This window comes from Eretmochelys imbricata, chromosome 11 (assembly GCF_965152235.1).
Source record: "Eretmochelys imbricata isolate rEreImb1 chromosome 11, rEreImb1.hap1, whole genome shotgun sequence".
Classification (NCBI taxonomy): domain Eukaryota; kingdom Metazoa; phylum Chordata; order Testudines; family Cheloniidae; genus Eretmochelys; species Eretmochelys imbricata.
In genome coordinates this window covers 39,487,434-39,513,984 of record NC_135582.1, presented here as the reverse complement: position 1 = coordinate 39,513,984, position 26,551 = coordinate 39,487,434, and the positions used below count along the sequence as shown (strand labels likewise).

The window sequence follows — 26,551 nt, the reverse complement described above, 5'->3', positions numbered from 1 at the left end:
CCATTCAGTCCTTGGCCTCTCCACTCAGCTAACGAATTATGATCATGATGTGCAGAAACATGGACACCTGCATATTAAAAACTAAGGGAGAGATCATCAACAAATGGTGGTAACTTTCAATCATAAATGACTTGATACTTTTATATTCTGGTAACCTGGAGATTAATGTTTCCATATAATGAACACTAAAACTATTACAAAAGTAGCATATGATTTTTTTAGTAACATTTTCCATTCATTAGTTCTTACATTACATATTAACAGGGGCTTCCATAAGAATGCACCCAGAAGCTTACATTGTTGTATTCAGTGTAGTTGTAGCAATGTCAGTCCCAGGATATTAGAGAGAAAAGATGGGTGAGGTATTATCTTTTATTGGACCAACTTCTGTTCCCTTTCCAGACCTGAAGAAGAGTTCTGTGTGGCTTGAAAGCTTGTCTCTCTCACCAGAAGAGGTTGGTCCAATAAAAGATATAACCTCACTTATCTTGTCTCTCCAGAGTCTTAGAAATAACAAATATGCTGCCACATATTAGTTGCCATATAACCACTTTCCTCACTGAATACTACAGTAAGTTATATAGACAAGTAAATATTGGCCCATAGTGGAACATCAAATCCAAACCATTTGAACACTGAGGAAATTCAGACCTGGATACAATCTTGGTGACTATCATCATCTCCATCAGAAGGATCTACCAGAAAACCAGATCTGAACTCCACAAACTTTGTGTAAGTTTGGCTCCACTTCCAGATCCAGTAAGGCCCATTTCTAGTAAAAACAAAACAAAGTTTCCTGCCTGGCATGTTGGGTCATTATCTTCCATAGCTTTCTTCAAGCAACTGAAGTTTTCAAATATGTTTGGTAAGAAAGGTCTGTTAAAAAACTTTACTAATTTGTGTTTTATAGTATTTGAGGACACACTGAACTAGCAAAAATAGTCATATACTTTAGCTTAATCTGATACCAAATTGTCATGAATAGTCTCTACATTGCATTATGACTCACGCTCATTTAATTCAGGGCCACACTCTACAACAAGACATGGTTTGGAAACATTTTGGAAAACAAAGAGTAAGCAACATAAACACAATGTAAATTTGTACTGATCTGTTTAGCAGTCTTTGAATTTCTCACACATGTACATTCAAATAGTAGCTCCATTGAACAATTACTAGTCCAAAAAAAATCAAAACATAGTTTAAAAAAGACAATGTGGCTTTGTAATAAATGGACCATTTTCATTCATCTGTATCTATTCAAAACAAATGCAGTCATTTCATTTCATTGCAGGTTGTCACGTTGTCTGAGCTGAATATGTTATTATTTTTCTCTTTTGTTACAGCAGATGCTGAGAGTGTAATTTTCTTCACAAAGTAAAGAAATTCAGAATGTTTGAGGTGCACATCATTTATCAAATTTACCATTAGAAAAAATATGTGATGGGTTATTTTCAATGGCACTAATATTTCAGTCCTGTCTTCCAATAACCATGTTTATATCTTTGGGTACATCAGAGAATCTGTAACTGTACCTTCAAACACAAAGCACAGTAGATGCTTTCAGAAGATACATCAAGAAACAAGACTATATCTGAAAGAGAGACAAGCTTCAAAAATCTCTCTAATGAACAATGGCTAGCACGTCAGATAAAACCAAGCCTCTCTCTAACGTACTTTCAGAGTGGCCTTGAGACTCCTGTTCCTTATTGTGGATAACAGCAAGTATGTTTCTGGTCATTCCACTTTTGACTCCACCTACCTTACTTTACAGGAACACTGCTTTATCTGACTCTCCAAGTTCTGATAATAGCACCAATCACTACAGTGTCTCAGTGTAAAGTATATTCCTACTGCCTGCCAAATGTTTGCAGTTAAACCTCCCTAGTTTGGAATTTCATTGCAAATTCAAAAGTCAAGCCTGGTTTGTGAAAAGTTTCACCAGTATTCATGAATTATGTAATGTAGCTAATATAGAATTGTTTGCATGTTCTTTTAGATACTATTCTCAAAGTCTAGCATCTGATTATATTCATGAAGGTAATAATGGGGTTTAATATAAAGAATGTAATTCAGAGGTAGTGTCAGTTCCATAGCATTATTTCACTAAGAATATTCTAAAAAGAAGCTTTATAAAGAGACCACAGTGTAAAACATTTACACTTTAATACATCCCATGGTTGCAGATGTTATCATGGATCCAGGTAGAATTTCATAATAGAAGAACAGACCAGTGAACCAAATGTTATTGTTGATTTGCCTGTGGGAATACAGTTAGTCAATTGATTATTTTCTGACTAAAGGAAAACCAAGTAAAAACAGAATGATTCCTACAAATGGCCATCAGATTATGCTAGCATCAAAGGCGCCTGCGTCTTCTTTTATTGGCTTCTCAATATTCCATCCACCAAATCATAAATCACTGACAATTATAAAGTAACTAATGAGTCCCTGAGTTTATGGACAGTTTCTTGAGCCTAATATTTCTATATCTGTTCATGGAAGAATTTGGTATTATTCCTAAATTCTCTCTAATCATCTAGGCTATATTGGAAAGGTCGTTTTATAGTTGAAGCACAGAACTGGATGCCAGAAGTCCAGGATTCAATTCCTGGTACTGCCGTAGACGTCTGTGTTATTAGGTAAATCTCCTAATCTGGGTCTCAGTTGCCCTATCTGTAAAATGGGGTGATACTGTTTACACATCCCAGAAGCTTGTTAAGAGGCTAAATTTAATTAATGTTTGTAAAGCACATTGAGATCCTTTGATGCAAGATGCTATTTAAGTGCAACGTATTAATACCTTTATATGCTTCTACTATTTAAATTACCCAGTAGATGAAATGTTGCCTCTTGGTCCATTGCACAGAGAGTCTAGCAAGTGACTTTGGTTAATATAACCAAAGAATGTTTAACCAACATTAAGGCCTGATTTAAAATCACAATATTGAAGAATATTGAATGAAGTTTGGAACCCAGTCTTACTGTCCACTCTGCATTCATATGTGTTCAGAAAAAAGCCAATTCACTTGCCACTGAAGTTAAGTCAGATCTACTGTGTTACTTAAGGATAATGTTATGCACTCCCATATAGCCTTCTATAGGCTGATTCTATGGAAGCAGTGGTAACCTCATAATAAACCATGAAGCCAAGAAATGTAGGCATGCCTATTATTGGAGTTTTATGGACACCTAGTACTCAGTGGATTTCCCTATAAATGGCCACATATGCAGGAGTAAATAAAATACCAGCTGGAATAAGGTATAGGACATGCTGATTAACACGTAATGCAATTCACTGAGAGTCATGTTATGCTACAATAAGAGATAATACAATTGTAACAATTCTAATAACAATACATTTAAGAATAAAAGTCCTTCCCAAATGGGATTTCTCAAGTGGTTGGCAGTTTTCTCTTCCACTAATCACTATCCTAGCTTTAGGGATATATCTCCTATGCCCAGATCTGCATTTTCCCCCAGGCAAACTAGAAATCTAGCTCTTTCAGCTATCCCTCACTGCCTGTATATATGGCTCCCTTGTTCCTCTTGGGTGACTGGAGCATCAATTTGCTTAGCTTCTCTTCTTGAAGCACTACAAACCTCACTTGTGCCACACTAATCCCAATTTAACTGAACTTAAATTAAAAACTAGTAGAAACATACTATAATGTTAATTGTTCCAATCCTTTGCAGCATACCATGACAGGCTTTCCAAGATTGACTAAAGTGTCTATGCAAATTTTAGCAATCCAGATAAACTTTGACCTTTAGCATTTCCAATGCTCAGGGCTTTTCTTGGCTGCTATCCGTGGGCTGAAGCTCCCCTCCTGAGCTCACTAATAGGAGATTTTAAAGAAAATTCTAGTGTTGATAAGGCCACCCCTCTCTCAAAATCATAAGCAACACTCTGGCATTCCCTTCTCCCAGAATGGAGCCAACATATATTCCCTCTGGACCAGAAGGATGCCTTTCTTTTTTTCTCCTTTTGAGAAGCACCTTGTCCACTGGCTGTCCTACCCCAAGAGGATTCAGGGAGCTGTAAGTGACTCTGTTGTCATCAAATATCTCCTGATCTGTCCTGAGGCTGTAGCAGTTCAGCCTCTGCTGGAGGAAGCTAAGTGATGGCCTTTTAAAGCCTTTTAAAATAGTGTGTTAGCTTAATTTTTCTTTTTATAATAGAATTTTTAAAAATTAGATTTGCCTTGAACACACAGTACTCACCAAGGATTCCTACAGAGTTTTTATGGACAGTTCAATATATAGGACAAGATCTTGCCATTCTGTGGAAATGCACTTTGCAGGTCCCAAAGTTAGATAGGACAAAATGTGGTTTAGTTAGGACAAAGGTTTCACTGCATTTTATGGTGGAGGTGGGGATTACCAAGGATCTTGGAGCATCTGAAGGGGCCAAGGTTCCTGCAAAAGGCAGTCAGACAAACTCCTAAGACAACGGTTGAGTGTTAAGCACATGGAAATAGGTTAATATCCAGGGATACGTAAATGTCCACGAATTTGTTTTTTCTTTGAAAAGACTGTAACTTTCCTGAAATCTGAAACTAATGATCAATTAAAAACTCTGATTTATAATACTGGAATTGCATGTATGAAATATAAAGTGACTGAATCAAATAGCTTATGTAGCACATACTGTTGAATCACAGCCAAATACAGCACTTGTCTTGGTACTTTGGCCCAAACAGGGATCTATCTAAGGTCATTTGTGTCTCAAGATTATGTTATATCCAACATGTGTTATTCTATTGATGGCATCTCTTTGCATCAGCTGATGTCATTGGACTTCATTAGTATCTGGCAGCTTCTGCAGCATTTTGCACATATTCATAGAAAAGCTAAATATCCATCTCTTAGTAACTTGCTGATGCGTTTTATGCTATTCTTCTTCTTCAAAAAGAGCACATGTAACCAGTTCAATCATCCTTGCCATATATAAGTAGCTCAAGGACAATAGCAGCTTATTTTCTAATATAAGTGATGGATAATTGCAAGAAGTAGATAAGAAGTTCATTGCATGAGCTGGCATAGCTAGACCTTTCTAAATGCACTCTGATGCAAGAAGGGTGATCAACCATTTATTTCCCAAGTTTGTGCTTTTTTTCCCCTAGTCCTTAGTTCTATAATTAGACCAATACCAAATGTTCCATTTCCTTAGGCAGAATCATTCTTCTGCGGATAGATATTGTCCTCCTCTCACTACATTCTCTGCCTTCCATGGTCTGATTGTTGTACTTACTTTGTGGGAGTTTTGTATGAGTGAGGACTGTTGCACTGAGCCCATACAGAAGGTAACCTACATACGCACACACAACGTTTTTAAAGTTCAGAGCTGCTTAGAACATGAAGACATTAGCAAGCTCAGCCCCAGAGAAGAATTGATTCTGAATGATCAGTAATAGGGAGTAGGTGCTGGAAATGTTTTAATTCGTTGAGTTTAATGTGTTTTCTGTCATTCAGTTTGCCTCCAAAGTCACAGCTGGTAAAACCAAAGGGGTTATTTTACCACAATCAGACCAGCGACATGGTTCAGTGAGCACCATTTGTCCTTTACATTAAGCAGGGTGCCTAATTACTGCTCATAGTTAATAGATTTATGATACGCAAAAAGAAAATAACTGCTTCAGATTTTAAATACTTTTTCTGAGAAATTAAAAATGCTTGAAAAGCAAAATGCACTTTAAAAAATTATGTCAATACATTTAGCAACGTATTTTATAAAGGAAAACCAGACCCAATCTCCAATGAACAGACTGTGTCATCAGAGCCTGCCACATTGTTTCTAATGGGGGAATTAGCAGCTGAACATCCACACCTGTCACCATGAACAGGCTCTGGCAAACACAACCAGGTACATGTTTCTTGTGCATTTCTTAAAACAGTTTGAAATGAGACAACCAGAGACAATATTTATGTTGATATTGGCCAGGTTTATACTTAAGCAGATTTCACTTGAAATTATACATATACACCTATTTCCTAAGGGGAAATTTTCTGTCTATAAAAAAAGTGAGAAGTTAATGATGTGTAATAAGATACTACCACAAATGGTTATATAATACAAATGGCTTGTATGAAAATAGGTAAATACCTGAATGAAATTTATACCTAAAAAGTTCTCACACAAGCTTAAGGTCTGACCCTGCAAAGACTTACTATTCTGTACAGTAACACAGAAATTAATTAGATTGATCACAGCAGGAGTGAGTACCTACCTATACCGGCACTATGGCAGATTTTCCATAGACTTTAATGGGAGCTGCCTGAGGCTTTAGGCCAAGAAATACGCATTTACAGATTCAGGTCCTGAGGTAGCAGGACTGGCTAGAGAGTTAGTCACAGCTAAATGAGCATCCTTTTCAAGCCCAAAAGATCTCCCACTCCACAGCCTTAGTCACATTAAATTTGAAAGGGCCCCAGGGCACTTTTATGTTGGGGTCTCACATAAGGAGGTCAAAGAGGAGATCATAATGACAAGAAATGGGCAAGACATGCTGTCCTCATAATAAAGCTAGTGTGATTTGTCAAAAGGCTTGAAAAATATTCCCAACAGCCACTAAACCAAGGAATAAGCCTAATAACCAGTATGAACACCTCCTGGGCCACTAATCACCCTAAAGCCATGTGCCCTGAAATTTTAAGGAATACAACAGTTGTTAATTGTGCACTGTATTTAATTAAAATATTATCAATCCACATTGAATTTAATTCTTTTTAAATATGAAACCTACTAAAAAGCTGGTCACATAGCAGTAAAATATATTTGTTACAAATATTATCTGATGATTTTTACATCTATTTATTAAATAATACCTTCAACAAATAGTATTTGGTCAGCTATCGAGCTAAGTGAAGATTGCAAAAAAGTATTTGTTGAAGAAATTATTTGACTGAAATCTCTCATATTATATATTCACTGAATGCTTATTCAATCAGCCCTACTTTCTATAGGCCACACCCATGCTCCTCCTTTCTTATGCCCATCTGTACCCTAAGCACCCACATACGAGGCTTGGAAAATTTACCAAGCACCTTACAGCCAATAGACTAAACCTAGTAGCCACAAACTGATAAAGATGGAGGTCCCACTAGCAATGGGTAATGCCCAAGAGAGAAAGCAACCCTGCACAGTCTCCCTCAGCTCCAGAGAAAGAGGAGAGTGCTGGGATGCCTACCAGGGTGCTGTCACTGGGCCGCATGCTCAGGAAGGTCCATCTTTCTTATCAGCCTCTGACTAGTAGGTATCTGATAAATTTTAAGCCTCCCTTCCCAGGGAGAAGGAGCATTGTCTCAGTTTCCCCCTTCTCACACCAAAGTCATCTGGCTGATACAAAGGGTGGGGTTCTCTGCTATCCTAGCTCTTCCTCAGCTTTCCAGGTGTTACAAAGGAGGTATGGCCATGGACTCTATCCCTGCCCTTTGCAGTCGTGGAGTCTGATCCAAAGCCAATTGAAGTCAATAGGAGGTTTTCCAGTCACCTCAGTGGGCTTTGGATCATGCCCTTAGATATAAACAGTCATATTCTGAGGCACAGAAACTAAAGAAAGAAAAGACAAGTTCTCTCTGCCTCACTGGTAGGACATTTTAATTTGCTTAATTTCATCCCATGTTTCCTAGTTATACCAACCCCTACCTAAGTCCTCTCCACAAAACACCCTTAACAATTCTTCTCCTTCAGTGCTGGAGTAAGAGGGGAAAGTGCTAGAGTGTTGCTGCCAACCTCCGTCTATCTTTTTTTTGACTGACAGCAGCGTATTTATGTATAGGCTTTCCATTCCCCACTCTCTGAAGCATTGCTTTCCCTCCTCGTAAACACACAATTTATCCCGCCTGAGGTTTGGAGGGGTCTATCTGACAAAAATATACATAAAATATAAATAAAAAATGTCCTGCCAAACCTTTGCCTCTGCTTACGTTAAGTATTCTCAAATTAGGATGAGGTGAAGCGTTCCGCTTTGGTTTTTTCAACCTAATTGCTGTGGTTTTTGTGTAGCCAAAAAAAGTCACTAAAAAAGGCAATAGACTCAGTTTGACCCCTCAATGTTAGTCAATAGGGAAAATGAAAGTACTACACTTCCAAGGTCTTTGGGGGTCTCTTGGATCCTAAACACATACAAACATTTAAATAAAGTATGACAGGCAAACCACTGTCTATTCTTTCTTTAAGTATTCTCCATCTATGATTAGGACAACCTGTTAGCATTGGTTTTGGCTACATACCTCTAGTGGTTTTAGTGTAGCGAAAAAATGTCACTCACCAGGTACTGGGGGTCAGTTATACCCCAAATTAATTTTGCAGGTATTCCAAGACTAGATTATTTTTGTTTTGAGGCAGCAATTACAATATTATTATATGACTCTTTCAGAATTGTTTTTATCATCAGAGTTTCAGTGATTTGTTTGTTTGTTTGTTCAAAAGAATGCACCAAAAAGGTCTTGGGGGTCTGAGAGACCCCAGATAACATTTGCCTTATGTATGATCACAATAGTCCAGCAAATTGAGTGTCTTTGAAGATAACACTGTCAAACTGAGTTTCTGAGAAGCCTACACTTGATAGGAAGAGTTTCTGGGGAAGCCACAACTGTCAGATACATTTTCTCGCAAGCCTACACTTGACAGATGCTGTTGCTGGGGCAAAGACTCGCTGTTGCATTGCACATGCACTGTGCACGTCTGAATGCATACATTGTTTGGATTCTGTTGAATTGCACATGGCATAATAAATCTCTGAATAAGAGATGGATGTTTCTCAGGGACCTGAGTACAGAAATGGTAAAACCACTCGTGCAGGTAAGAACATTGCAGCCGTGCCTCGCCTCAGGCTGCCAGGGAAGCCATGTCTAGTGTGCTGGATGCTGATCCAGAGCCTAAGAAATGGGAAGATGTTACATCTGCTCAGAGAACGAGACAGAAAAACACATCCAAAATGTGCAAAGTGTCAAAACTGTGGTATGTTCAGAACATATTTCACCTATTTGTTCAATTTGTTTGAAGTACTAGGCCATTTACAGCTACTTTGCTGTGCCTGTGCCTTTTATATTGTTCATAGAATCATAAAACATCAGAGTTGGAAGGGACCTCAGGAGGTCATCTAGTCCAACCCCCTGCTCAAAGCAGGACCAGTCTCTAATGTTTGCCCCAGATCCCTATATGGCCCCCTCAAGGATTGAACTCACAACCCTGGGTTTAGCAGGCCAATGCTCAAACCACTGAGCTATCCCTCCCCTATATAGATATATATGCTATCTATATTCATTGTCTAAACATGGGGTCAGTTAGAGCCTGACACCTGTAGACAGTGTAGCTTTTTAAAAAATGTGTTTGATCATGGGGTCAATTAGACCCCAGCAAAAGCGTTGTGTAGTGTGCTTTTGAATCTAGGGAAATTTTAACTTGCTCATAGTTTATTAGTTCACTGGCTACAATAAAGTCTATGTTAAATGCATCCCTTGTGTTTTCCTCCCCCCAGTTTTGACATAATAGGGGGTCTGCAAGACCTCAATATGGAATTAGTTGGGTGATTTTTGGTCCAATATGAAGGTTAAATGTGCAGAAAACAAAAACATTCAGTTTAAATTATTCCAAATCATCATCACTTCTGAGCAGTAAAGATACGCCAGTTCAAATCACGTGGGATTTCCCTTAATTTAAACAAGAAATGGCTGTCCTCAAGTTAGACCAAAAGATATTGACAGACCAGAATCAGTTAAGGGTATCAGCACTGGAAATAAAATGTTTCTATATGTTTCACTATCTTTTAATTACAATTCCAGAGCCAGCAGATATTTCCTCCACCACTGGGACTCTCACTCTGACACTTCGTTGTGTGCATGCTACTAAAGTCAGAGCGAAGTCCCATGGAATATAATATGTATACTGAGATCCAAGTTAAAAAGACAAATATACTGATAAGATTGTGGATTATTTATTGCTGAAAAGACTGTAGAGAGACAAAGTATTTTTCCCCGGGTTTTTATGATTCATTCTCCTGATCCCGTAAAATATAAATTGGACATTTGTTTTCTTTTCACTTCCCAGAAATGAATGATACTCTGGGAGCTTTGTGAGAATCATAAAGCCACATTGGTCCTCTTCTTTTTGTGATTTCAGGCTATATTTTTTCATCACCACTGAAGAGGCCAAAAAAACCCAAAAAAACAGATTAACAATTAGACACTCCGGCTGGCTTGTGAAGTTTTGACTGACAGCTGGAGAGAATTTTTTCCTGCAGCTGTAAAAGAAAAACGAGTGAACAAGATACCAAACAGATTTTTAAAACTAAACTTTTTGTCAGGATTTGTTGGCAAGTCTCCAGCCATGAACATTTTTTGGCAGTTGGCATAGTAATAAGCAAGAACCTATATCGACAGATAAATTCAGTTTCAAAATTATACAGAAAACATCTTTCACATTTCAAGAAGCACTATATAAATCACTGGAAGAAAAGCATTTCGAGAAGAATATAAGGAGGTGGCCAAAAGAGATTCTTTTTCATGTAGCAAGCCCAGTGTTTCAAAGCAGTATGTGTATAACAGATCATGAGTCACTTATAAAGCAATAATGATGTATGCAAATAAGTATGCATTTAGCATACTAAATTATTTTGAAGGTCAGATCATAACCTTCAAGAAAATAAACTCAATTATATGAATGTTTAAGTTCAAGTTCATACACATTGTTGAAGTATGGCAAAGTGTTCTGCTTGGGAACATCTGGTTTATCTTTGACTTTTTCCCTTGAACACTGCAATTCACAGGCCACTGGTTTGACAGCTGCAAAGGTTTCATTAGCTTTTTGCAAGACCTGACAAGGCATCATTTATTTCTGTCATTTACTTTTCAGTTTCCCGTTTCAGTTTCTAGCTTCATTCAGACAGAAACAAGTATTATATTTCACCAAAACCTTCAGATGCAGAAGAATAAACACAGTTTTGCTTTTCAATGGTCAAGCTTCATAATGTATATTTAACCTAATAACTTTATGGTTATGGTATTGCAATTCATTTCATCATGAAAGTTTCATCTTTGAAAGTTAAGGGGCAACTGAAATTAACAGCTGGAATTGAAACTGGGGAAGTATTGTGAAAGATTTTTTTTATTTATAATCAGTTCAAATCTTTACTGCAATGTATTATTTTGCTTTTCGATTAAAACCATGGCTTTGTGAATTTGCAAAGTGGAGAGTGCCAATTACCAAAGAAGAAAATATGGGAAGTAATACTTTTGCGCCTGACTGAAAAACATACAGTATTGTCTAGACATTGCAATTCTGTAGTTAGAATATTAAGGTTTCAGAGTAGCAGCCGTGTTAGTCTGTATTCGCAAAAAGAAAAGGAGTACTTGTGGCACCTTAGAGACTAACCAATTTATTTGAGCATAAGCTTTCGTGAGCTACAGCTCACTTCATCTTATGCTCAAATAAATTGGTTAGTCTCTAAGGTGCCACAAGTACTCCTTTTCTTTTTAGAATATTAAAACATTCCAATTACACTGTATATTTATATCTAAAATTCATGCCTTTAGTAGAATCCATAGGTGAAAATCTGGCAAGTGGGTTCATAAGGACACCCATTCGGAGTTCTTTGTGTACCACAAAACTCTCATTGATTTCCATCCTATTTACCATCCCTGACGGGGGGGGCCACGTGGCTAATAGCAGTACTTTCCTTTCCTGCAGAGCAGATCTGCCTCTGTTCATTCAGCCTAAGAGCTGCAAATGAGCAGGGTCAAGGGAAGGAATACTGATTGGGTAGCCACAAGTCATTTTTCTGATGGGGAGGAGGAGCACATATTAGGAGGGCTAGATTAAGGCAATCCAGAAGCATAAACACACTCCAAATGGGGACCATGTGACTCTGCTCCCATGCTGTGATTTGCCCCTGCTTGGGATAGCGGGGACCATGAACACAATAGCTGTCTGCTGAGGTTCCATCACCACCTCTCCCAGACTCAGGAGGGTTGAGGTCTGTCCAAGAGGAGGGAATAATCTCCTCCCTCCCACCCCATCAAATGTAGGGGCCCTGCTGACACTACCCCAGCAAACCAGGATTTTCAGGTCTTCAGCTTCCATTTTTTCATAAAAAAACTCCAGCATACGACAACCAAAATCTTTCCATGACAATTTTTCTTTTAGTCAATAAGCCATTTTTGGTCAAAAAATGGTTCTATGAAAAAAATGCTGACCAGCTCCATTATTTATTTGTTTGTTTATTACACTAGGTACTTTACAGGCAAAGGCTATTCCCTCCCTTGAACAATTTGGAATCTAAGGGCCCAATTCTGCCATCCTTATTCACATGGAGTACTGGTCCATGAGACTAGTTACAGAGGGAGATACTATTCGATGTGGACAAAGGTAACAGTATTGGGTCCGGAAAAAAAAAAAGCAGGACACAACAAGTGAAAGCAAAATGCACAGGAGTGGGTAGGAGAGGTAGGGCACAGAGGTTACATACACAAAATTACACCATGATGTCTGAGAGGAAAGAAAAGAAAGAAAATGGAATAGAAGGAAGGGAAGCAAAGTCTAACAGAAGGAATAGTAACAGGGTTACATTTTAAAAAATGTATTAGATAAGATACAATGGGGGGCAGTCCCTCCAGAAACAATGGAGGGCGGTGACCCTCCCATCCCCCACCTCTAGCTAATCAAAGCTTCTGGAGGTGGGCCTGTGCCACCTCACCGTATACAACACAAAAGCACTGTGCAGTGTGCTGTGTTTGGCTGTCTCCATTCACAAGAGGTTGGGGACTGAGATAAGAAGGGTCACAGGAAAAATTCAATAGCTGAACAATGTGAAAAGGTTTCTACAATGCCTGCCCACAATCAGCCTTGCTTGCACCAGGGTTGTCAATCACTCGCTCTCAAGAAGAATGCATTCACTTCAAATTTTTAAAACAAAGAATACCTAGAGAAGTCACATACAGCTTGACTGACAATAGCATAATAGGGGCTTGCTGGTTTTCATCTGAAACAGACACCACGCAGCATTTTGAAAATGATGTAGGGGCCCAATCTTTATCTCACTGAGCCTGTGGCAAAAGTCTGTGGCAAAACTTTGTATCATCAACACTGCCCATTTAAAGGATTTCCACTATAGCAAACATCCACGCACAAGACAGTATCCTGAACGACTGCAGCATTTTTGCCTTAAAACCACCAGAAAATTATATTAAATTTCTATGCACAAGGTAGGTGCCTATTCTCTACATCTGAGTTACATTCCCTTTAAAGGTGTCCTGCAAAGCCAGGGGGAAATGAGGCTTGTGACCTTTTTCATGTTTATGACATATAAAGAAGGCTTGAAATGCTAACAATCACCCAACCAGGGTCAACAAGATCGTAATTTCTAATGTAAAATCCAGAAAGAATTAAAAAAAAAAAAAGTCAGGTAAGAAGAAGAAAAAAGCACACTTTTTTCTCTTTGCAGGTTCACCAGTAATATTGAGGTATGTGAGTATGTGATCTCCTCTCAGCAATTCATGTCGCCACATTACATGATGCACGACAATATTAAATATACAGATTGGCTAAACATTAAAGGAAATTTAATACTCACTTTCCTCAGGTCAGATCTCTGCTTTTGTTTCCATTGTAGGATGTTTTCTGGCTTTTTCTCCCCCAGACAGTTCAAGCAGATGTTGCCTGTAAAAGTCTGATGTGTTTGCATGCTGGCAACACACCATGGCTCATCAACTAGCCAAATAAAGCTATCGTTTTGTAATTCAGCACATCTCTTCTCTACACTTGTTTCTAGTATGCAAGAGGCCTGATCAGAGGGAATCCATGATAATCTCTAAACTATTAACTTTTTGTAAAGAAAGAAACCTAGGAGATGCATTCTGGCAAGTTCTACCAAACTAAGTTGCACAATATAAAATCTCCACTTCTAGCCTTGTATAGCGATGGAAGGCCAATATGCTATACCAATTTTTTGATCCTGAAATTTCTTGGCACCAGGGCTGCAGGAGGCAAGTGCAGACTTGGGTGCTAACCCACCCGAAGAGGGCAAGAAATGGGTCATGTCCCTATCTCACTTCCCACTGGTTAGAAGAGCTAGGGTGGCACAGATAATGATCATATGCTACAACCTTTCGAAGGGTATGACAGGGTTTTCTCTGACCCATGTTTCCAGCTCTCAGAGTCCTCATAACCTCTTCCCCCTCAACATGTGTCTGTGGTTGTAAAGCCACAACCATATGGTCAAACATGCTAGACTTTCATTTTTAATATTTTCCCTTTCTGCAGGTACAGTGCAAAAGAGAGTATGATGTCCTCCAGTGTAGAAATGATGATACCAGAATCAGGCTGTCAGGAAAAACAAAAGCTGCTATTTCTCTCCCACTTACATCTTCTCTGGTCCTATTAGTCCAACACTCCAACCCCCTGCCCAAGCCCTGAGCCCTCTCCTACACCCCAAGCCCCTCATCCCTGGCCCCACACCAGAGCCCACACCCCCAGAGCCCGCACCCTCAGCCGGAGCTCTCACCCCCCCCACAAACACCCCAACCCCCTGCCCCAGCCCTGAGCCCTCTCCCGTGCCCTAAACCCCTTATCCCCAGCCCCACCGCGGAGCCCATACCCCCACCCCCACCCTGCCCAGTCCGGTGAAAATGAGCGAGGATAGGGGAGAGCAAGTGATGGAGTGAGGGGGATGCAGTGATGGAGTGAGGGGGAAAGGGTGTTCGGTTTTCTGAAATCAGAAAGTTGGCAACCCTACATGGTAGCCAAAATTTGCATTTTTTTTTACCTGAAGTTAGGCATCTAAATCCACTTAAAGACTCCTAAATAAGTGGCCAAAGTGATATGGCTGTAACCTCTTGCCTTCAGAGTTTATTCCAGAGCATCTCCTAGTTAAACCCCCTTGAACATTTTCCTGCTTGGTGTTTACATCCATCATTTGATCATGATGGATAAGGACTATTTCATTCTTGCTATTAAAATGCTTCCCTGTCATATCCAGTCAAAGGTAGATAAGAAACCATGTGGTCTGAATATTTTATTTCTCAGTGTTGTGTCTCCTATCCCAACCCTCTCTCTCTTTCCATGAAGACAAGCAGAGAAACCACAGAATCTTCTACTCCATACATGCATGGGGCCCACAGCTGGCCAGCCGAGCCTCAAAAGTGGGTGATGTTGATCAAGAAAAGCTCTTTGGCCAGGGAACCTAGGGGATGCACCGATCCAATGTATTCTCCATGCAGCACTGACTGGTGGGTCTCCTCTAAAGCCATTATTCAGTTTAAAGCTGCCAACCCTTGGTGACATCCCAAAGGGAAGGCAGCAATGAAAACACCATGTGTTCTCCCCTGGGGCTGGGGTGCAACTGGCAATGTCTGCCCTACAGCTCTTTGGGGATTATTTTTTTTCAGAAGATTGAAAAAGTATCAACAGCATATTCACTGTTTAAGATCAGCTAAAGAAAAAGCAAAGCAATGTTCTTCTTCCTTCCAGTATTTAGAGCATTCAAAACAACCGCTAAGGCTTTATTTGCTTGCAGCTGCTACAGGAAAAAAAAAAAAAAAAAAGATGAGTTTACACAATTTATATCCTGATGGACCACAATTTAAATCCTGACTCAAACACTAACTGTTTTAAAAGGGAAACTGAATGCTATTTGAGTAGACTTTCTAAATGTATGCTTCATGCACGCTTGCTTTATACAGAACCAAGGCATTCTTAAAATTTCAAGCAGGAAAATCTGCACTGGTTACCTTGGTGATAAACTAAAGATAAAAATTGTACATAATTGTTGCTGATGTCACTGTTCTTATATTGTTTCCAAGGCTACAGAGAATCTCAAATAATTGTGATGTTTCATTTTTATACAATATTGGAAGCCTATTTTGTTTGCTCAATAAATTGTTTAGTACTGCAGGTAATCTATCTAAACCTTATCTAATAAGGCATCAGTAGCCTCTCAGCAACCTCTTGTAATGATGTAGATATATATGTTGAAAATGTCACTAGCTAGGTCTGTATCAAGCAATTTGGCCCCTAGATTATCTCAATTATTTTTATCCTAAGACTCTATTTCCATAACAAAGTCTATTGATCAATCATATAAAAATATCAGAAAAGTGTCTTACTGCAAAGCAATATTATATGTAAATTATTAACCTAGCAGAAGCTGTTCTCTTGCCTGAATGGCAGAAAATTGGCTGATAAGTATTTATAGCTCACTGATTTTTCCATCCAGCCTTCAAATTCACAAGTACTTCCCTGCAAAACACAAACTTAGCCATGCCCCATTTTCTCCATTATAACCTCTAGTTTACATTGCTCAGTAGCGAGAATCTCCTTAACATTATTAATTACGGTATTTAATGACAAGTTCTTGTTTAGAGTGTAACTGCCTCAGGACAACTACAATTGATGCCATTATCTAGTGTAGTTTCTTAGGAATTCTTGCTTAAATGGTAACCAGTTCTGACAACATACTAAAAAAAAATTAATTTGAAATTATTAGCAAAGCAGAATATGTACAGCTAGGCACAGTCCTATAAATCTAACCAGAATGCTGCATTTCCAATGCTCAATTGTGTTGAAATAGACAATGGTTAGTGGGCATCCATCCACCCCTCTCCTCGTGTAGGATGTGCCTTTCATCACTTGACTGCACTCAGAGTGCAGGGCTTGACCTTGTCAGCATGAAATTTTCCACTGGAGCAAAACAAAATGGCACTTACTGTATCTTAGCAGTCTGCTCTTACTTATGGACTGGATTCTGAATAGTAACAATTTACTTTAGGAACTGGTTGACTAAAATAGCTTATGTGTATATAATGCATGAAATGGGCTACATATGGATTCACTAAACAAATCTGGCAGGCAACTCTATTCTGTGCTAGAATTCTGACAAAGTCAAAGAGCAGAACACAGAACACCACAGCATACAAAAGATGGTCCTTTCCCTCTGTTTGTAAAGAGAATGGCTAGTATAAGAGCTGGGCAAATACTGCCAACATGTTTCCATGATTATTGATTTACAATTCTCAGCTAATTCATTTGACTGTGCTCACATCTCGTCTGTGCTCACTTTCCACGAATGCTCTAGCAAACAGGTTTACTGGCAGGAATGCTTGCTGAAATTGCACATTTTAAGCAAATATTGCAGAATATTTATATAAAGGAATTTTTTATGTTTGCAATTGCAAGTATTCATATTAGAAACGTAGTCTAAGAATGACCCTTATCTAATCAAGAAACAGCAGAGTACCATGTGCCCATGTCCTATCCAAACAGCTAAAATTCTGAATATCAAAGACTGACAGTGAACTGCTCATGAACATGCTACAGACCCTGAATTACCTGCTGAAATTATTCCATAAATAGATGTGTACAACGAATGCATCTGCTAAAATCACAATCCATTGTGGAAAATTGGTGAACAGAAGAAAAATAAAGGCAAAATCTATCGAATAAATTCTTAATTCACCCTGCACTAACTGTTACATATTTGCAAATATAATTCACCTAAGAAATTATATATAGCAAATAGTATAGACCAGAGTGTTAATGTTTAAAGAAAGAGTTTTAAGTACGCTATAATGGGAAGAACTTACATTCTTAAGGTCTTGCATCTTGTACAATTTACCTGTACAAAGCGAGTACCAAGTGGATGTAAAACACTACCGCCCAATGTGAGTGCAAAATTCTGACTTGATATCACTTTACCACCACTGTGGATATGTATAATTGACTACTCATGGTGTAAGGCAGGGGAGAATCAGGCCCTCATTTTGCTATCATATGAATTCTAAAATCTGCAACACAAATACTATTTTGATTGTAGCCATGTAGGACTAAAAGGGCAATAATTAATGGATGTATTTATATGGCTTTAGAAGCACACACACATCTCTCTCTTTGCCTTTTTAGCCACTACTAAACCCTACAATCAGCAACACATTATTGACTCAATTCATCCCTGGCACAACTGTATTTAAGCCAGTGGATTACACCAATGATGAATTTGGCCACTACCACTTTTCATAGGGATTGGATTCTATGCACGGTTCCCAACCTAGCTCTGCCAGTACAAAGTCCTGACTTTAACATCCCTAATACTTGCAAACTGTGACAAACTGTGGGCTCTTTAATGGTGACAAAATATTGAAATCCCAGAGCCTGAGACAACAACTCATTTCCCATGGAACTAAGACCTATTTCACCAGCCCTCATAAGTAAAAAACCATATCACTCCTGTCATAAATATAAAGGGAAGGGTAAACACCTTTAAATCCCTCCTGGCCAGAGGAAAAACCCTTTCACCTGTAAAGGGTTAAGAAGCTAGGATAACCTCGCTGGCACCTGACCAAAATGACCAATGAGGAGACAAGATACTTTCAAAGCTGGAGGGGGGGAGAAACAAAGGCTCTCTCTGTCTGTGTGATGCTTTTGCCGGGAACAGAAAAGGGATGGAGTCTTAGAACTTAGTAAGTAATCTAGCTAGATATGCATTAGATTCTGTTTTGTTTAAATGGCTGATAAAATAAGTTGTGCTGAATGGAATGGATATTCCTGTTTTTGTGTCTTTTTGTAACTTAAGGTTTTGCCTAGAGGGATTCTCTATATTTTGAATCTGATCACCCTGTAAGGTATTTACCATCCTGATTTTACAGAGGTGATTCTTTTACTTTTTTTCTTCAATTAAAATTCTTCTTTTAAGAACCTGATTGCTTCTTCATTGTTCTTAAGATCCAAGGGTTTGGATCTGTGTTCACCTATGCAAATTGGTGAGGATTTTTATCAAGCCTTCCCCAGGAAAGGGGGTGTAGGGTTTGGGGAGGATTTGGGGGGGAAAGACGTTTCCAAGCGGGCTCTTTCCCTGTTATATATTTGTTAGACGCTTGGTGGTGGCAGCAATAAAGTCCAAGGGCAAAAGGTAAAATAGTTTGTACCTTGGGGAAGGTTTAACCTAAGCTGGTAAAAATAAGCTTAGGGGGTTTTCATGCAGGTCCCAATATCTGAACCATAGAGTTCAGAGTGGGGAAGGAACCTTGACAGCTCCTTAACTTTCACACTGTTGTGTGAATAATTTAATAGATTGGATTGTTAAAACAGAATGATTATATGCGTGTCTGGTAGTGCACTTTCCATGAAGACCTTAGCATTCTGTATCCCCAGTTCAGTGGATGATGGGAGCATCAAAAAGATTATACGGGATTCTCACAAGGGTAAGCAAGCTTTTGGTTCAAGAAGAACTGAAGCTTTGTCCACCCTAGAACCAAAACGAGCAATTTTTAAGCTTTAGAAAAGTTCTGATAGGACCCCTCAAGCTACACAGAAAAGGAGGGGCTATGGATGAAAACCGTGGGGGTGACCTCCAGCTGAAATAGCAGTTTAGCCTTTCTCCTGACACCAATTTTCTAGGTTTATAATAAGGTTTCTTATACAGGGTTTGTTAATAAAATTAGTAACTACCACGCTGTTTGCAGCACTTGTACTTTAATACCATGGCACAGTTATAGCACTAGTTGTAAACGCAACTGTGCTGATGCACTTCCAGAAAATTCTGTAGGGATAGCAATACCCCTTAGTCAATCCCACAAACAACCTAAGAATAGAAACACCCCCATTATGTACAATAGAACAAGAAGAAATGTCTCAGAATGGCTTCTATCTGTCTTAGGTACTTATATGCCCTGCCAATCACCATAATATCTGACAGGTTTCAGAGTAGCAGCCATGTTAGTCTGTATTCGCAAAAACAAAAGGAGTACTTGTGGCACCTTAGAGACATAGAGACAAATTTGTTAGTCTCTAAGTTGCCACAAGTACTCCTTTTCTTTTTGCATAATATCTGAGTGTCTCATAATCTTTAATGTATTTATTCTCGCAACTCTCCCCTATCCCCCGCCCAGTGTAGGAAAGAACTATAATTCCCATTTTGCTGAAAAAGAACTGAGGCAGAGAGAGAAAGAACAAGATTTTCAAGGTATTTAGGCGCCTAAAGATACAGATAGATCTCTAGTGAGATCATTGGAAGTTAGGTGTCTAGGTGCTTTTGAGAATCCCACTAGGTGCCTATCTGCATCTTTAGGCACCTAAATACCTTTGGAAATCTGGCCCTAAGAGACTTGCCTGGGAAAGTCTGCAGCAGAACAGGGGATTGAATGTAAATTCTCAAGTCCCAGGCTAGTGCCCTAAGCCCTAGACCATACTTCCTTGCTGCCTCTGACCAGCATTTTTACTCTTGAGTCCCTTTACTCTTCATATAAGCCAAGCAAAGAGAACAAAGAAAATCTCATATTTCTACTTATCTGGGTACTTACAACGCTCTCATAACTTAGCACGTGATTCCAAGCCTGCACCTTACCACAGCAAAAACATAGCACATGATAACATTTTGATCGGGAAAGGTAAAATTATTCCCTCCGATATGCACACAGGGCTCACATTGAAGTCAATATGAGCCACATGCATCCATGGCAGAATTTGGCCCTTTAATGTGATTTAATGACTATGTCACTGAATTGTTTTCCATATACCCAGTAAGTATGAGACAACTTAGGCTCTGATAGATTCAAACCTTCCACCAAATTGTTCAGCATAAGACTATATTAATCATTCCTCTTTTATTATTATAACTATCAAACATTTCATTTTAAATAACTGTGATTCCTTCTTTTGGCTTTCGCTACTTAACTTATCAACAGAGAGTTTTCTTCTGTAGTTCGTGTTTGCAATATTCCCTCCATTTCCATGTGTGCAGAACTCAGACTGTCAGCTGGACAATATTTCAGAATCACTACAAGGGCAGGATAACCTGAGTCTCTTCATTGTGGCGACTGGGAATGTCACAGAGTACATGGTAGATCCATTTGCAAGTAAGAAAAGCTAGAGCTTTTAAAGAGGAAATATTATCCAAGAAAGATGTGTGTCCCCTTTAGTTGTCCTTAACTAGCCAGCAGGTGAGGAAAGAAAGAGATCACACTCCAATGTACGGGCCTTTCCTTCCCCACACAAGGACACAGAGTGAAGGACACAAAAAACTACTTTGGCATCTTCTAAACCACATGATCTCATGGCTACACTATTTATAAAAACAAAGCATAGGTTTATTCTGTCCTTTCATTATACTGTATCTATCAAATAATAATAAAAATAAGTAGTAATTTTGCACTTCTTTAGCACCTGTCTTTGGAGGTTCTCAAAATATTTTTCAGAGTAGCAGCCGTGTTAGTCTGTATTCGCAAGAAGAAAAGGAGTACTTGTGGCACCTGAGAGACTAACCAATTTATTTGAGCATAAGCTTTCGTGAGCTGAAGTGAGCTATAGCTCACAAAAGCTTATGCTCAAATAAATTGGTTAGTCTCTAAGGTGCCACAAGTACTCCTTTTCTTTTTTCAAAATACTTTGTCAATATTAATTACTTAAACCAACTCTGTGAGGTAAGTAAATATCATTTTGCTCTTTTTATAGATTGAGAAACTATGAGCTAGAGAAATTAAGAGCCCAGTTCTGAGCTCACACCAGTTTTAAACCAGTTGCATTCCATTGCCTTCAAAAGAGTTACTCCTGATTTACATTGATGTGAGAGCATCTAGCTCTAAGTCACACAGGAAGTCTGTGGCAGAATCAGAAACAGTCCCTTAACTGCCAGCATTCATGCACAGAACTGCCCTCTCTCTACCAATCCCGTCAGCAGCATAATGAAGAGTTAGATCCATAAAGACAATACATCTACAGCCTGGAAATAAATACGTCATTCTGTACTGGTATTTATACCCATAATTCTCAAACTACATTGCAAGATATCTCTTTTTTGCCACAGTTCTTATCCTAGCCATTAGTTTTCTTTTCAAAATTTCAAGATGCTACTAGCTTAAGAGATTTTATCTATATGTTGTAATACTTTTCATAAGATAACATAGCTTGAAGAATTTATGGGTCTATTTCACTTTAAAATGGTTAGTTCTAATGACAGTCAACATTAGACAATCTTTTACCTTATAATATTGTGCCAAAACAGACACACTTAAGTAGTGGCAGCAGATGGAAGAGGTTAAAAGTATCAAATCCTGAATTACCAACTTTGCTAGGCCACCTTCCCTTCATAATTTAGACCCTTCTGTTGGAGATTTGAAAATATATTCTAGACAGATGACATGTTAACAGAATCATTTCATGGTTCAGTGTCTTCTCAGTATGATTTATCTCTATCTGTAGGCACCAGAGGTCCCTATTCAGGAGATTTATGAGCTAGTTCCAAGAATTCATTTTCATGAGGGAGAATGTGTGCATTATCACAAAATAAAAGATTAACATTTGCTTTAAGATTATGCTTTCTTTTCATGATCAGTTCTAGGATAAGCTGCTTGCATGTAACCCCAGCGCTACCACCATGACTTTAAGGATGCATATAATTAAATGTTTTTGAGGGTATGAAAGTGGTCTTTATAACATTTGTGCACTAGCCCATGAACATATATCCACTCCTCTTCTAAAGCAATACAAACATACAAAGCTAGGTTCAGAAAGTTAGTGTATAATGAAACATTTTGACCTGAAACTTAACTGAGACTTTTTAAAAAAATCTCTGCTATCTAATTCTTGCTGCAGGCACTGGATTTTCCACAGGACCAGGAAAAGGGAAGAGTTTGGCCACTGGAGCTTTCTTAAACACAGATTTTCAAAGAAGTTTGGGGCCAGCTTTTCAAGTACTCAGCATCCACAGCTGGGATCAGATTATCAAGAGAGCTCAGTTTCCATTTAGACACCCAAAGGGTAGAATTTTAAAAGGGCTCAGCTTCCAGCAGTTCCAACTATGACACTTCCATACTGCCGGCTGCTAAGTAGTTTGGCTATGCCCTTTTAAATACATTAAAAATGGGGGACGAGAAACAGTGCCCTTGTTTTTTTCCCAAGTGACGCTGTCCCTCAATATCCACCAGCCTTCCACTATAATAATGCTAATAAGTTCCCAACCTACATGGGGGGGGGGGGGAAGGAGGGCAGGGCAGAATGCAAATGCACCAGTGCAAGTAAGAAGGCAGGAACCCTTCCCCTTCCCAACCACAAAGGAAAAGCAAATTGAACAAGACAGTCTGGTGCGTGGGCTAAGCTGAGCGAGGGAATGACTGAAGCTTGCTGTACCTGCAAGGTCCCGTTAAGAACGGTCTACATTCAAACCAAACACTCACCAGACTCACGAGGGCCCTGAGCAGAGACAGGGGATTTGGAGACTTTTAATAGTAAAGTCACAACCATAAGGGCAAAGGTGCAGGGCCTCCACAATCAAAGAAAGAGAGTCATGAAAACAAGGAGAGAGCAGGAACCTTGGAGCAATGACAGGTCGCTGAAAAAAGACATCTTAGTTCTTGGGGTTCACAAACATCACCATAGCATGAATTTCATCTTAATAGTGAGAATCTTATAGACCACCCTCACCTCCCATTATAGGTCACGCAGGCCATCTGCCCTCCCATTTATGGACATATCCCCTCTCAAGCATAGTCCCATAACTACGGCAGCTACAGCAATCAGTTACATGGAGGAGTAATGTTGGGAGAGTAATGAATTATAAGTATCTTTTAGCAAGATCTAGGAACTGCTATGGTGTTCATAGTGTAAAGACAAACTACTTTGGGGTGGCTAGCTATTCCCTAGGGATCAACTCGCTGGAGAACAATATGAAGGGTTTCGATTAGCCATTGGTTGGAGTTACAGAATTCAGATCTGGATCAGGAATGGCAGGAGGCTGTGCGTAAACAGGAGCAAAAAGGGGGAAAGGAAGCAAGGGGGAAGAGGGATATGGGATAGGATACCAGGAGGTCAGGTTCAGGACATGGAACCAGAGGGCAGAAACCAGGAGGCAGTTACCAAGGGTCAGGCTGAGCCAGGATTCCTGGAGGTTTGAATCTGAAGGCAGGAATACAAACACCAGACCAGCAATCCATGGCAGGGAGAAGCCCAGTTGTACCTGTTTCCTCCTCTGGCTTAAAAAGACGCTACAGCCCAATCAGGAGCCTTGGATCTCTCTCAATGGAAGGAATGATGGAGAGGAGCATGGGTGGCAAAAAGAGAAGCTAACAATGAGGGGACTGTGAGGAAAAAGGGTGTAAAAAGTTCGGACAAATACCAATCAGCATGCACAAAACAGCGTCCAAGGTTCAAACTGAGAAACCTGATTTAGTTTCTTCCATCACAGTCACTGACTGAAAAGTGTATTTCACTTTCAAGTTAGAGGAAGAGTTATAAATAAATTATGAGTATTCCATATTCTGAAGCATTTCTGGACTGAACTTCTGTTCCAAGGATACACTTTTGTATATAATCCACATAGATTTTTAATTTATTTCTTGCTAGAAGAATGTGTTGGATTTATACCTTGTAATAGCTACATTCTAATATCAGACCCTGTGTGTTGTTTGCTTGCTGACAAGAATGTTTGGCTATTGCTAAGTTTTTTCTATTTTTAACATTTCCACTGAAACTCACACATGAAAGCATTAGGAATCCAGCAGTCCAGTGCATGCAATGCCTATTAACTTCAGTGGGGTTCCAGATCCAGAGCGACTACAGGATAAGACCCTTAATAGGGATTTGTTTGTGTCTGAAGGGTGTGACTATGGGAAGAGGTACATTCATTTATGGTCTGATCCAAAGCCCATTAAAGGCAATGGAAAAACTCCATGTGACTTCAGTGAGCTCTGGATCGTGCCCTTAGCTCTTACTGAAATGCATTGGATTCAATTATTTTTTCACAGAAGTCAGAGAGGGAAAAGACCCCTCAGCCATCCAGGCCATATCCCTGCCAGTGCAGGATTGTCCCTTGTATGTTTCCCATTGATAACTGGAAAGATGATGGAGCAAGTTATTAAATAGTCAATTTGTAAGCAACTAGAGGATAATAGGGTTATAAGGAATAGCCAACATGGATTTGTCAAGAACAAATCATGCCAAAAAAACCTAATTTCCTTCTTTGACAGAGTTACTGACCTAATGGATAGGGAGGAAGCCGCAGATATGATATCTCTTGATTTTAGTACAGCTTTTGACACAGTCCCCCATGACATTCTCATCAGCAAACTAAGGAAATGTGGTCTAGAATAGATGAAATTACTGTAAGGTGGGTGCAAAACTAGTTGCAACACCGAACTCAGAGAATAGTTATCAATGGTTCACTACAACTGGGAAGGTATATCTAGTGGAGTCCTGCAGGGGTCAGTCCTGGATCTGATACTATTCAATATTTTCATTAATGACTTGGATAACGGAGTGGAGACTATGCTTATAAAATGTGCAACTGACACGAAGCGGGGAGGGGTTGCATGTACTTTGGACGACAGGGTTAGAATTCAAAACAATCTTGACAAATTGGGGAATTGGTCTGAATTCCACAAGATGAAATTCAGTACAGATAACTGCACTTAGGAATGGAAAATCAAATGCACAACTATAAAATGGAGAATAACTGCCTAGGTGGTAGTATTGTTGAAAATATTGTTGGGAGTTATAGTGGATCACAAATTGACAATGAGTCAACGTCTGCAACTCCAGTTGCAAAAAAAGGTTAGTATCATTCTGGGGTGTATTTACAAGAGTGTTATATGTCAGACACAGGAAGTAATTGCCCTGCTCTAATCAGCACTGGTGAGGCCTCAGGTGGAGTAGTGTGTTCAATTCTGGGCACCATACTTCAGAAAAGATTTGGATAAATTGGAAAGACTCCAGAGGAGAGCAACAAAAATGAAAATGGTTTAGAAAACCTGACCTATAAGAAAAAGTTTAAAAGAGGGGCATGTTTATGATTCTGTGATTTAGTCTTGAGAAAAAGACAACTGAGGGGGAACTTGATAACAGTTTTCATATATGTTAAGGCTGTTTAAAGAGGATGGTTATTAATTGCTCTTCATGTCCACTGAAGGTAGGACAAGATGTAACTGGCTTAATCTGCAGCAACAGAGATTTAGGTTAGCAATTAGGAGAAATGTTCTAGATATAAGAGTATTTAAGCTCTGGAATAGGCTTCCAAGGGAGGTTATGGACGCCCCATTATTGGAGGTTTTAAAGAACGGGTTGGACAAATACCTGTCAAAGATGATCTAGGTTTATGTGGTTCTGCTTCAGTGCAGATGTATGGACTTGATGACTTCTCCAGGTCCCTTCCAGCCCTACGTTTCTATGCTTTCTCGTCAGGGCCAAGGAATGGACAACCTGGCTTAGGGGTTAGCACTGGGTATGGGCTAAGGGGCCAGGAGCCAGTTTCCAGGAATCAGGCCAGGTTAGAATACCAGGAGATCCAAATCAAGAGACAAATGGACGGGCAGTGATCAAGAGTCAGTTACCAAGAGCCAGACAGAATCAGGAACCCAGGATGCAGTTACTAAGAGTCAGGATATCAGAAGGTCAGATTCAGGCAACAGAACCAGAGGGCAGGAACCAGGTAGCAGAATCAAGAGTCAGGCTAAGTCAGGATACCAGGAGGTTAGGTTCAGGACATGGAACCAGAGGGCAGGAACCAGGAGGCAGTTTCCAATGGTCAGGCTGAGCCAGGATACCTGGAGGTCTGAATCTGAAGGCAGGAAC

At 39.4% G+C, this 26,551-nt stretch overlaps 1 protein-coding gene across 1 annotated transcript in view; it reads right to left on the bottom strand.

Annotated features, from left to right (window-relative positions):
• Window positions 1–26,551, bottom strand: part of MYO3B (myosin IIIB) — a 263,385-nt gene that overhangs the window by 196,883 nt on the left and 39,951 nt on the right. The gene's annotated exons all lie outside the window — the stretch shown is intronic.